The sequence below is a fragment of the Bos indicus x Bos taurus genome, chromosome 8 (genome assembly GCF_003369695.1).
Source record: "Bos indicus x Bos taurus breed Angus x Brahman F1 hybrid chromosome 8, Bos_hybrid_MaternalHap_v2.0, whole genome shotgun sequence".
Taxonomy (NCBI): domain Eukaryota; kingdom Metazoa; phylum Chordata; class Mammalia; order Artiodactyla; family Bovidae; genus Bos; species Bos indicus x Bos taurus.
Window position 1 is genome coordinate 74,661,701 of NC_040083.1, and position 11,010 is coordinate 74,672,710.

An 11,010-nucleotide genomic window follows, 5' to 3' on the forward strand; every position below is an offset into this window, starting at 1 on the left:
ATCCATACACTAATCATTAGGGAAATGAAAATAAAATCACAATGAGATGTCCCTTTACATGCATTAGGATTACTATTTTCCAAAACAACAACAGAAAATAACAAGTGTTGTCAAGGACATGGAGAAATTGGAATCTGTGTATATTGCTGGTGAAACTGTAATAATATGGTGCAGCTGCCAAGGAAAATAGTACAGGGTTCCTCAAAAAACATAAAACACGATCCAGCAATTCCACTTCTGGGCATACACCCAAAACAACTGAAAGCAGGGACTCAAACAGATATTTGCACACCTATACTCATAGCAGCATTGTTCACCATTGCCAAAGAGTAGAAGCAACCCACATGCCCACTGATGGACGGCTGGGTAAATAAAATGCGGACTCATATTCCACATACAGTAGAATAGTACTCAGACTTAAAAAGGAAGGAAATTTTGATATATCCTACAATTAATGAGCCTTGAAAGCTTTCTGCTAACTGAAATAAGCCAATCACAAAGAGACAAATCCTGCACGATTCCACTTATATGAGGTACCTAGAATTCAGACTCAGAAACAGAAAATAGAATAGTGGGTGCTGGGGGCTGGGAGAAAGGGAGGCTAGGAGACAGTGTTTAACTGGTACAGTTTCCAGTTGGGGAAGATGAAGAATTCTGGAGACTGGTGATGGCTTCACAATAAAGTGAATGTCTTTGGGACGTCCCTGGTGTCCAGTCTCAGCGCAGGGTGCCCAGGTTCAATCCATACCACATGCTGCAATGAAGACCCGGTACAGCCATATAAATAAATAAATATGAAAAAATAAAATACAGTGAATGCACTTAATGCCACTGAACTGCACACTGCAAAATGGTTAACATGGTACATTCTATATTATATATATTTCTACACCAATAAAAGTAAAGCAATGTATATTCTAATTCAGGGAAGCAAGACTAACATTCATAGGACATTAAACAGCCAAGCCAGGAAGTGTGTGATGAAGTGTCAGGGAAATGGCACAGCCATAGAGACCTGGTCAGTCCCCATGGACTCAGCTTCCCCAGAGAGACTGGTTCAAGATCCAAGGCCATGGTTTCAAGGGCAAAAACTACACCTTCAGTAGGACAGGCTATGTGAATCACAGGGCCCAGCGCAAGACGATAAAGAATTTCAAGAAGACAGTTATACTTCAATTAAAACACAAATTTCAAGAGGGTGACAACAGAGCACTCAACCAAGCACAAGGGCCTTCTGGGACATTCCTGCTGGCCCAGTGGTTAAGGCTCCATACTCCAGTGCAGGCGCCATGGGTTGGATCCCTGGGTAAGGAACTAAGATCCCACATGCTGCACGGCACAACCCAAAACTAAAATATACAATTAAAAAGTACAGGGACCTTCTAAGCACAGCACTGGCTGAGCTAACCCATGAAACCAGCCCTGCTCCCCACCACCAGGCATAGCTGGTAGGCACATGTCACCTTACTGGACAACAGTCTGAATCATTTCATCAAACACTAACCTAGGGGTTGTTCTGAAGGTATTTTGTGGAAGCACTGAGCATCTGCAGTGAGTTAATTTAAAGGGAATTACTCTCAATAATGTACTGATGCTGAAGCTCCAATACTTGTCTACCTGATGCAAAGAGCCGACTCATTGGAAAAGACCCAGATGCTAAAGATTGAAGGCAAAAGGAGAAGGGGGTGGCAGAGGATGAGATGGTTAGATAGCATCACCAACTCAATGGACATGAATCTGAGCGAGCTCCAGTGAGATAGTGGGGGACAGGGGAGCCTGGCGTGCTGCAGTCCATGGGGTCGCAAAGAGTCAGACACGACTTAGCAACCGAACAATAACAATGCACATGGGCTTCATGCAACATTAGAAAGGGCTTCAAAACACAAGTTGACATCTCTAAGAGAAGAATAAATTCTATTTCAAGAGCTGCTGGCTGAGTTTCCAGCCCGTGGGGCTGCCCTACAACTGTCAGACTTGAGCCAGCTCCTTGACATCAGTCTAACATAAACATGTACACTGGTTCTATTTCTCTGGAGGAGCTGTCTGATATATAAGGAAAGAGATAGACTGGTGACGTTAATACAAAGAAAAGCGTGGTGGACTAAACTCTGAGGCTCGGGAAAAGGTGGAGTCCAAGTCACTCCCTGTTGTACAGATGAGAAAACCAAGTCTCATAGAGTGGAGGAAACTTGTTCAATGTCACACAGCAATTTAGGAAATACAGTGCCCCTAAATATTTCAATCAAGGTACATCTCAAAACCCATATTTTCAATAGCTCGAATTAAATGTTTAAAATCTGTGAATTTTGTCTTCTATTCCATTATGTAATTGTGTTTTAAACTTTTGAGCAGTGTTTTATTTTCCAAATTTTTAGATGGCATTTCCACCCTAGGCAGGAGTGCCACGTTTGCTGTGTGTTTTATGGCCCCTTTCATGAACCCCAAGGGGACAAGTGCAGGCTTTAAGGAATACCCACTGCAATGGCTTAAGTCCAAAACCTTGAGATTCAGTTAAACTTCAACTCCTGGAATGCTGAGGTCAAAGAATATTTTGGAAACAGACTTTCTGACTACCAGAGAACCCAAGGCCCCTTCCTAGATCAGGCTTTTGATGAATTATAATTTAGTCTTCCTTTGATTTGAGACCTTTTAAAGCCTGAAGGTCATTCCCCACCCCCCAAATTTTCATTGCAGAGTCCTTTTGAGATTGAGTGTATACTGAGGCCATAAATTGTGCTCCTGAGCCACCACTGTTGCAGATCCACTTTTTCTCTCCTCCTTCACCTCCTGCTGGCCATTGCTGGTCCAGATTCCCACTGGCTGGCTTCCCCTCTCTCCCAGTGCTGTCCTCAGGCCCAAGCCTCGGGTCATATTGTGCCCCAGTGGCAAACACTGTCCTCACCTCGGGGGACTTGGAAAATCGTGGGTGCTGAGAGTCAGAACCTGTGCTTCTAACAGTAAACAGTGATCGTCGGCAGCATCTTTGAAGTAGGCTGGAAGGATGAGGAAAATTCCTCCTGGGCCAGTGTGAAGCTCAGTCATAGTACAGCATCAGAGCTGTTGGGTTGTGGGCGGCTCTCAAAGTTGAATTTGGGGTGAGCAGTCACCAGCCGAAAAGTAACATGCAAATTTCACCAAGTGGAGTGAGTGGACTGTGGGCAGCTTCTCCCCTCGAGTGGCCGCCTGGCCCCCGCACCCTACAGGTGCATAGCAGAGAAAAGGAGGGTTCCAGGTGACCTCTGAGGGTCCCAGAAGGATGCACCACTGATCAGAAAGCCTCCCCAAATGCAAAGATGTGGGACATTTAAAAACCAAGACGGATGCCCCCTCACTTCACTTGCAGGTGTTTCTGCATGCGGATAACCCCAAACCGGCCAAGTCAACCTGGCCACCTGCAGGGGCTCAGACTGGAAGATAGACAAGGGAATGTGTGGGTCAGGTGATGGGAGCCGGCAGTGCAGCAAAGCCCAGCGTCTGCGGAGCCACAGCACAGCTCTGGTCCTTCTCAAGGTCAGCATCCACCGTCAGCCCTGGAACAGGGGCTCATGGCGCCCCCTGATGGCAGCTGTCGGGATCCTGCGAGGTGCAGGCTCAAGAGGAACAAAGCCTCCCTCTCTGAACCTAAAAGGCTTTCCAAGTGGCTCAGTGGTAAAGAATCTGCCTGCCAATGCAGGAGACTCAGGTTCGACCCCTGGGTTGGGGAGATGCCCTGGTGAAGGAAATGACAACACATCCCAGTATTCTTGCCTGGAGAATCCCAAGGACAGAGAAGCCTGGTGGGCTACAATCCATGGGGTCGTAAAGAGTCGGACACAGCTGAGCACACAAGAAGGCAAGCAAGGCTGACCCTAAAGGCGTGAAGCTGGCTAGTCTCAAACTCTGAAGCCACCAGAAGGGCCTCAGAAAAGGGAGAAAACCCTGGAGGATGGGGGTGGGCAAGAGGGAACAGATTCCTCCCTGCAAAAGTAGGTTTCAAATTGAGAAGGGGTGGAGGACATCCCTGGTGGTCCAGTGGTTAAGACTCCCTGCTCCTAAAGCAGAGGCCCTGGGTTCTATCCCTGATCAAGGAAATAGATCCTGCCTGCCACAGTGAAATCTGGTCCAGTCAAATAAATAAAATAATAAAAAAGTAAAAAATGAAAACAGAAGGCAGAAGGGTGGCGGGCAGCAAGGAGCGGCCTTGGGTACCTCCCGCTCTGGCCTCGGATGCCACTGACTAAGGTGAGGCTGGGCCATGAACCATCCCAGGCCTCTCTCTACAACACAGTCTCAGTCACACAGGGTGGCCGAGAGGACTGAGACCACGTATGCAGAGCGCATGCGCCTGGCCCCAGGTAGGGGAGAAATCAGTGGCAGAAGTTAGTCAAAAAAAAGTTGAAAATGACTTCAAGTGCCCAAAACCCTCTTGACTCAATATAGATGTGATCAGCACTGGAAAAAGATGCCAGCCTCAGCTGCCACATAGAAAAGAACAGTTTACAAACATCCCTCTGAGTACCACTACATGAAAGTCCGCCTAGAATTTCAAGACTGTGGGATTGGACTGAATGCTGCACAATTCAAACAGCTGCTTATTTCAGCCCTGAAGGACCTGTTTGGTGAGGTTGATGCTGCGTTACCCTTGGACGTTCTGACCTATGAAGAGAAGACCCTGTCAGCCATCCTAAGGATATGCAGCAGTGGTCTTGTCAAATTGTGGAGCTCTCTGACCCTGTTAGGATCCTATAAAGGCAAGAACTGTGCTTTCAGAGTGATTCAGGTTTCTCCACTTCTCCTTGCATTATCTGGCAATAGTAGGGAACTAGAATTGAGTAGTCTTCAATTTGAGAAAATATTCCTCACTCTCAAAAGTACTTTTTGGTGCCAGCGTAATGTTTGGAGACTGAAGCAGCCCAGAATCTCCTGTCGATGGAATTTAAGAGTGCTGAAGATGCTCCCAGTAATGTCCAGCCATCGCCTTTGGTGGGGTTGGCTTCACAGGAGAATCTGCCTGAGCCAATCAGTACCGAACAGGCAGCCCTTAGAGCACACACACCTCAGAGTCGGAGACTGGGCTGAACTCAATAGGGCCTTCACACACAGGGACGTAGCCACCTTCTCAGAATTAACAGGGGATGTCAACCCTTTGCACTTAGACAAAGATTTGCAAAACACACTAGATTTAGGAAGACAATTGTCCATGAAGTTTTGATCAATGGACTGACTTCAGCTTTCCTCGGTACTAAAATGCCGGGGCCAGGCTGTGTATTTCTTTCCCAGAAAATTAACTTTCCAGCCCCTTTGTATGTTGGGGAAGTTGTTTTAGCTTCTGCAGAAGTGAAAAAGCTGAAGCGGTTCATTGCCATTGTTGCAGTGTCATGTTCTGTACTAGAAAGTAAAAAGACTGTTATGGAAGGCTGGGTTAAAGTTATGGTTCCAGAAACGCCCAAATCCTGAACTATGTCTTTAAAGATGCAAGTTCAGCCATCAGTGTTTTTAGTATTGAAAGCCTCTGGGGAAAACAGGGATTGCTGTTCTTCCCAAGGACGGGCTCACAGACCTATACTGGGGGAGGGGAGCAGGTGAAGAGTTGTTCCAGTGTCCACTTATGCTTCACTCAGGATTAAGTATATTCATCACCTATCTAGGTTTTCAAAACTGAAAAAAACAGGCAATTCCCTGGCGGTGCAGTGGTTAGGACTCCAGGCTTTCACTGCCAGGGCCAACCCAATGGATCCAATCCCTAGTCAGGGAACTACGATCCCACAAGCTGAGACCCACAAGCCATGTGGCACAGCACACATGCGTGCACACATACACACACACACACACACAGAGGAAATCAGTGGTGATTCTAAGGTTGCACATTGTTAACCAGTCTCCCACGAGGTGCCATTGTAGAAGGGAAAAAAAAAAAAAACAACTCTGAAAAGTGTTAGGAAAGTTATCATTTAGCTTAAATGTTCTACTTTTAGGATTTCAAACCTAATTAGATTTGCAGTTAGATAACACAAACCTGTCTATATCTGTGTAGAATAAGAATTTGTTAAAGTCACTGAATTTATAAGTAGCAAGCATTTAATTATTAAAGGCAATGATGGAAGATAGGTCCTCTTTAAACACCTATCTTTTACCAGTAAATATTCTTAGATCCTGTTCTCCAGCAATTTCTGAGTCAGAATTTATTATAATTCATTACTGTTTATAGCAAGACGGTGATTTTTTGACCCTTCAGTGTCACTGTCCCTTCAGATGGTTTTCCTGTCACTGGGGGAGGGCTTATATACATCTTTGGACTCAGTTCTATAAGCTCTCTTGGTTTACTACAAAGCAGGGATAATGACACCACACAGGAGTGTTGGAGATGACAGATACAAACAGGTAAGCACGAAGCCCAGCCTCTACACAGTAGCTTCTGCTGTTGTCCATTCTCATCTGTGAGCAAGGTTACAGGTTTCCTGATTTGGGAGCTTTGGGCATTTGGAGATTGAGGGCAGGAGGAGAAAGGGACGCCAGAGAATGAGATGGTTGGATGGCATCACCAACTCAATGGACATGGGTTTGGGTGAACTCCAGGAGTTGGTGATGGACAGAGAGGCCTGGTGTGCTGCGGTTCATGGGATCACAAAGAGTCGGACACGACTGAGCGACTGAACTGAACTGGCCAAAAATTAAAGAACAGATGAGTCTTTAAAACAAAAAAAAAAAGGAAACAAATTTAGAAGGGGTGGCGCTGGGTCCCCTACCAGGAAGATCTTACCCATAGATCTCTATGTGTGTTCAGTCATGTCTGACTCTTTGCGACCGCATGGACTGTAGCTCGCCAGGGTCCTCTGTTCATGGGGTTCTCCAAGCAAGAATACTGGAGTGAAAAAAAAAAAAAAAAAGAATACTGGAGTGGATTGCCATTTCCTACTTCAGGGGATCTTTCTGACCCAGGGATTGAACCTGTGTCTCTTATATCTTCTGCATTGGCAGGCAGGTTCTTTACCACTAGCGCCACACACAAAAATGAGGCCAAAAGCAGGAGCTACAAGAATGGGGCAGTGGAAAGTGGATAAATAGCTATGAAAAATAGTTCCTTGAGGAACCCATGAACTAAAGGGGATGAATACAAGGCAGTGCCTGAGTAAAGCTGCACGAAATACCCAAGCTTGATTTATCTTCATCTCCACCCTGGTTTCTTCTCCATGTGACAGGGTCAAGAGAGACCCAGGCATTTCCAGAAAGTTCCCAAAGAAAATTATCAAACTTTTGGTTAGTTTTAATTTTTGACACACACAAATGGATACTTTTACATACACAGAGTAAGAGAATGTTTTGTTGGGCTGTGGATAATCGCAGGACATTGTTTTAAAGAATGACGGCTTGTTCATTCCAGGCTGGTAGTAGGGGTGCAGGCTTGAATTTGGAGGACGAATATCTTCCTTTAATGCTGTCAGGGCATCTCTGTGATGTTGTCCACGTACACAAAGTCCTTCACAAAGAAGGCAAAAGTCTCTTCATGGACATGAGGCTGGAGTATGTGGTTCACCTGTCACCTCCACTGCTGAGTGACAGGCCTGCTTGGCAGTCAACCTAGGTCAAGTGCTTTTTTTTATTGAATTGGGCACCAAAGTGTCTGGAGATCAAGAGGAGATTGTAGAACATCTGGTACCAGTTGAAGATCACTGTCTTTATTCCTTTGATATTGGAGGCAACGTGCATGCTAAGTCACTTCAGTCATGTTTGACTCTTTGCGACTCCATGGACCTAGCCCGCCAGGCTCCTCTGTCCATGGGAGTCTCCAGGCAAGAATACTGGAGTGGGTTGCTGTGCCCTCCTCCAGGAGATCTTCCTGACTCAGGGACCGAACCTCATCTTTTAAGCCTCCTGCCTTGGCAGATGGGTTCTTTACCACTCGTGCCACCTGGGAAGCCCCGAGGCAAGAAGTGAGGGCAAGAAATGTGCTGACTTGTCTCCCTCTCCTATATGTAGCCTGACTCCCCCTCCCCAACCTTGCAGCGGACTTGACCTGGCTGAAGGCAAGTGTTGACCATTAGTGTGTAAGAGTGGTGGGGTGGGGCAGGAGTCACTGTTATTGCCCACCCCCACCTCACCGAGATCAATGTCACCATCTGGGAGGACTGTGCCCGAGGGGCTGAGATATCTCAGAGGCAAACAGAGTCCATTATTAACCTGGTAAATTTGTTCCCTGTTGCCCAGCATTTCCTTGCTTTCTTATTGACTGATTTGGCAGTTGTCAGTTCTATGAATAAATTCTGCAGAGCTGAGTCCTCGAATTGTCTTTAGATCTATTCAATACTGATACTTCCTGGGTTTGCCAAGCCATTCTGTCACAGTGAGAGAACACCAGGCAAATGCTCGGTCGTGAGAGGACCCTGGGGCAGGGACCTCGGACCCCAGAGTCAGACTTGGGTTTGATCCCAACTCTGCATTTCTGAAAATAAATGGTTCTTATTATCTCTATGCTTCCCGGGTGGCAATAGTGGTAAAGAACTCACCTGCCAACGCAGGAGACATAAGAGACACACGTTTAGTCCCTGAGTTGGGAAGATCCCCTGGAGAAGGAGGGCACAGCAACCCACTCCAGTATTCTTGCCTGAAGAATCCCATGAACGGGAGCCTGGCAGGCTACAGTCCATGGGGCTACAAAGGGTAGGACATGACCGAGCAACTGAGCACACACATTGTGTTTACACCCACACTTGCAATTACCTCTCCTCGGTCCACTTCCTGTCTGAAGCTCTTGCTCAACTGTGGTTGCGACTCTGGGAATCTGTTTATTGTGGAGTTTCCATTCCTTCAGAGGCACACACAAGAAGCAATTTTATTCATTCTGACCACTGTTCTCGTCACTTGATAACAGCTAGAGCAGATTGTTTACTTCCTGAACATCTCACAGGTAATAAAAGGATCCATTTACTTTGGAACGTCACTCTCCCGTGCAAAGCCAGGCTCTTTCTCTCCCCCATCAGAGGAGGAGGGGTGCAGGAGGTGGGGGCACCAGGCTGCCCTCCTCACGTTCTGAGAACCGGAGCAGAGAAGGGAGGGGGGCGTGTCCCACGCTGGACACCCCTCCCTCGTCCTCCTCGCTCCTGGTCAAGCTCCTCTGAGGCAGGGTGGGGTCTTGCTTGGTCTGTTGACCTGGGCTGCTACTGTTGGTCTCTTCTCATCACAGACAAGTGAACAGTGTCCCTGGGTAGGCCTTAAACTTGGCACCTGTGTCCTCCATAGGCCCCTGCCAGCAGTCCGAGTCTCCAGCCCCCTCAGGGCGACCAAAGGCTCTGTTACGTGTTGACCACTTTCTTCTAATCCTGTCACTGTGACTCCGTGACCGTGTAACCCCAGGAGAGACGATGCCAGGAGGCTGGGGAGTCCTGAGCTGAGTGACTGTCATCCCCACCTCCACCACTTGGTGGCGCGCTCTCGCTCTCTGCATCCTTTTGGAGGGCTTCTTGGCTCCCACCACTCCCCTATTCCCTGCTACTTCACAGGGTAGGGCCGCAACCCCGGGTCTCCTATAGCCTCTGTGGGCCACAAGGAACTGGGGCGGGGTCTTCTTCCCTCGAGGCACTTCTCAAGTGAAAGCTCCCCCCACCACTCCCAGCAGCTTTTATGCTGTGGAGGAAATAACCACTGCCCTGAGGGTAACTGTGGGGAACTGATGGGATCACACAAAATAATTGGCCCAGGGATTAGAGAATTGTGGTTGGTCCAGGGTTCCTGGTAACAGTTGCCCAGGCTGCACACTGCACAACTCTGGTGTCATTTCACATCATGGTCATCAGAGACGATATCCAATCATAGGTTTCTGGCAGAAGACAGTCAAGTGGCATGCAGAGTCTGACAGCAGGCTTCGTGATTCCGCACCCCGTCCCCACCTCCACTAAGCAGAGGTCAAGCCCTCTCTTCTCAGAACATCAAGCCCTGCTCCCTCTCTGCCACAAGGATCCTAGAAGCTAGAAACCAAGGGCCCATTATCCACAGACCCCCAGCTGGAAGATCCCCACCCTGTCTCATCTAGTACCTTGGTGACTTCATCTCCTGCCTCAGGGCTTTCTGGGGCCTCGGGCTGGGATTTCTATCAGGGATGGAGGGACATCCAAGGACCCTCAAACCAGGTCACTGTGCAAAGAGGGAAACAGGAAGGGGAAAGGGGCATCCGATGAAACTCAGAGTCAGCTTCAGGCTCTCTCTCTTTTTGGGGGTGCTTTTGTTGTTGTTCAGTTGCTCAGTTGTGTCTACTTTCGAATCCCATGGACTGCAGCATGCCAGGCTTCCCCATCCTTCACTATCTCCCAGATTTTGCTCAAATTCATGTCCATTGAGTCGGTCATACCATCCAACCATCTCATCCTTTGTCGCCCCCCTCTCCTCCTGCCCTCAGTCTTTCCCAGCATCAGGGTCTTTTCCAATGAGTCGGCTCTTTGCATCAGGTAGTATTTTGGGCTGCGCAGGGTCTTCATTGCTGCATGTGGGCTTTCTCTAGTTAGGGCAAGCAGTTGTGGTGCATGAGTTTTTAATTGTGGTGGCTTCTCTTGTTGCAGAGCACAGGTTCTAGGCGCGTGGGCTCAGTAGTTGTGGTGTATAGGCTTAGCTGCCCCATGGCATGCAGGATCTTCCTGGACCAGGGATCAAACCCATGTTCCCCACATTGGCAGAAAAAATTCTTAACCACTGGACCACCAGGGAAGTCCTAGTCTCTGTCTTTTAAGGGGCAAGTCTAGAATTTAAAGGGAGTTGCATAAAAAGAAGCAACAACTGGGTATAGTGACTTCCAACATCCAGCAGCATAGTGGAAGACAGAAAATAACTTGTGAAATGTAGTAAGTGACATTAATGTAATATATAATTTACAATATGGTCATTTTAGCAAATGTCTTCTGAACCATAACCCTAATTAATGTATATCTTTAAGTGAATCACACACACTTACCTTCCTCTGAATTTCCTTGGTAGCAATACTAAAGTACTAGCTTCTATGGACATAAGCTAATAGACATTGTCGTGTGTGGCAAGTGTGCTTAT

At 47.4% G+C, this 11,010-nt stretch overlaps 2 pseudogenes; both read left to right on the forward strand.

Moving 5' to 3' along the window:
- The first annotated feature begins 4,441 nt into the window (after positions 1–4,441).
- Positions 4,442–4,872, forward strand: LOC113897474 (annotated as a pseudogene).
- A 58-nt stretch (positions 4,873–4,930) lies between these two features.
- LOC113897856 lies at positions 4,931–5,436 on the forward strand (annotated as a pseudogene).
- The last annotated feature ends 5,574 nt before the right edge of the window (positions 5,437–11,010 follow it).